A 2,482-nucleotide genomic window follows, 5' to 3' on the forward strand; every position below is an offset into this window, starting at 1 on the left:
CAAAATTCTATGATGTGATCCCCAGCATCATTTCTATAACCAAGACCGTAATTTTAATGACTGATCTTCTTTGTTTCCAACCTTTACATTCCAATCTCCAGTAATTATTAATACCTCTTGACGACATGTCTGATCAATTTCAGACTGAACAAATTGGTAGGATTTTTCTATTTCTTCATTACTATCTTTAGTGGTTGGTGTGCAAATTTGAATAATAGTGGTATTAACTCTTTTTCTTGTATGCATATGGATCTTGTCCTATCACAGACAACATTGTAGTTCAAGACAGATCTTGGTATGTTCTTTTTGATGATGAATGCAATGCCATTCTTCCTCAATGTGTTATTCCCAGCATAGTAAACCATGTGATTGTCAGATTCAAAATGGCCAATACCAGTCCATTTTAGCTCACTAATGCCTAAGATATCAATGTGCATTTCTTTTTTTTTTTAATTTCCAATTTTCCTAGATTCATACTTTATACATTCCATGTTATGATAATGAATGGATGTTCACAGATGTTTTTCTTCATTTTGAGTTGGTCCCCATTAGCAAATGAAGATCCTGAAAGTTTCCTCCATTTGCATCATCACAGTCAACTCTACTTGAGGAGGCAGCTCTTCTCCAGTCATATTTTTAGTGCCTTCCAACCTGAGGGGCTCATTTTCTGGCACTATATCTGACAGTATTCTGGTGCTTTTCATCAAGTTTCAATATTCAGTGTTCTGATACTGATAGTGTTCTACTATTATTCATAAGGTTTTCAGTGACTAAATATTCAGAAGTAGTACATCTCTTTTTCTTCCTAGTCTGTCTTTGTCTAGAAGCTCAGCTGAAACCTGTCCACTGTGGGTGATCCGGCTGGTTAAAGTACCTGTGGCAAAACTTCCAGAATCAGAGCAACATAGAAGCCACCAAATTATGACAAACTGACAGACAAGTGGTGCTCAAAAAAACAAATGTTGCTCACAAAATTGGAAATCCATTTGGAGAACATTGAACATGACCCATATCTCTCACCATACACAAAAACAAACTCAATGTGAATTAAAGATCTAATTGTAAACCTAGAACTAGAATGGTCATCAGTGAAAAAATAGGGACAAAACTATGGACTGGAATATATAACATAAATATATTGTCAAGCATTGCTAAAAACACAAACAGTAGAAGACAAAATGGATGATTGGAACCATCTCAAAATTAGATACTTATGTGTATCAAACTTGCCCTTTAGTTTTCTGAATAAGATGAATGTCGTAAAACTGAAGGTCTTCTAACCTGCAGGCGGTTATCATATGGGGCCATAACAATCCTTTTTCTAAGGGTTGCATACTTAATTTTGCCAGCAGAGATTCAGATGATACAAGTCTTGCTTATTCTATAGTCCTATGTAGCATATAGCCATCACCACCAGTAGCCCATTCAGATGCTTGAGTATTTCCAACTGAGAAATAATAAGGCTGTCCATGTAATCTTTTGACAATATTATATCTGACACTGTATATGGTAAAGTAGCTGAAATCTTTGGTCTGGTTTCTGTCTCATTGAAGCCAATAATTCTTCTCTTGTAGTCACCAAAGTCAAATATGAGAGACAACACATCTAAAGCCAATGGCAAACAATAAAACAGTCAAATCACTGGTAACTGACATGCCTCTCAATAAATATGACCCTCAAAAGATGTATTTTTGTTATTATCTGTTTAAGATAGAGATGAGCAGGGAATTAGTACCAATTTTTTTTTTTTTTTTTACTTCTAAATCCAAATGAATATAATTATTTCTGATAAAATGTAATTATTTATGTTGTACGATACCAAATCTTACAACTAGAATTTCAACTCTATAACCAATTCATGGAAAATGTGAGATGTGACTTGCAGGAAAATTGTTGCCCTATGGCAGGTTGTTTAAAAGAAGTAGAAGTAAATGACAATAAATGACGTTTGTCTGATTAGTGATATTGGGATTCATTTGTAGCCGTAGGGTATATGATAACTGAACAAACTTATTAAAAACATTGGCAACACTGTTACCTTATTAGACAATCCTTTAAAAGAAGAAGGTCCAAGAAAGGAAAATTATCAGCAAATAAGATCGCTGAAGCAAATGCATAAGAATCTAACAATGAGATATATATAGCTGTAACCAACCTTAGTTTCCAGACTAAGACAGACTAGGAAGAAATGTGTGATCTACTTCCAAAATTTTAGTCATTGAAAACCCAATGAATTACCTGCTTTGGACATGCCATCAAAGGAAACAATTTTTCAAAGAAAGCATCACATTTGGTGAAGTACAGGACCAGCAGAATTAAGGGAGGTACAATAACCACAACATTGAACTGAAACATGTCAGCCATCATAAGCATCACTTGTTGTTAAGTGCCATCAAGTTGGTTCTGTGCCATAATGACCCTGTATAGGGTTTCCAAGGAGTGACTGGTAAGATTGAACTGCCAACCTTGCGGTTCAAACTGA

This window comes from Chrysochloris asiatica, unplaced genomic scaffold (genome assembly GCF_000296735.1).
Source record: "Chrysochloris asiatica unplaced genomic scaffold, ChrAsi1.0 scaffold00060, whole genome shotgun sequence".
Taxonomy (NCBI): domain Eukaryota; kingdom Metazoa; phylum Chordata; class Mammalia; order Afrosoricida; family Chrysochloridae; genus Chrysochloris; species Chrysochloris asiatica.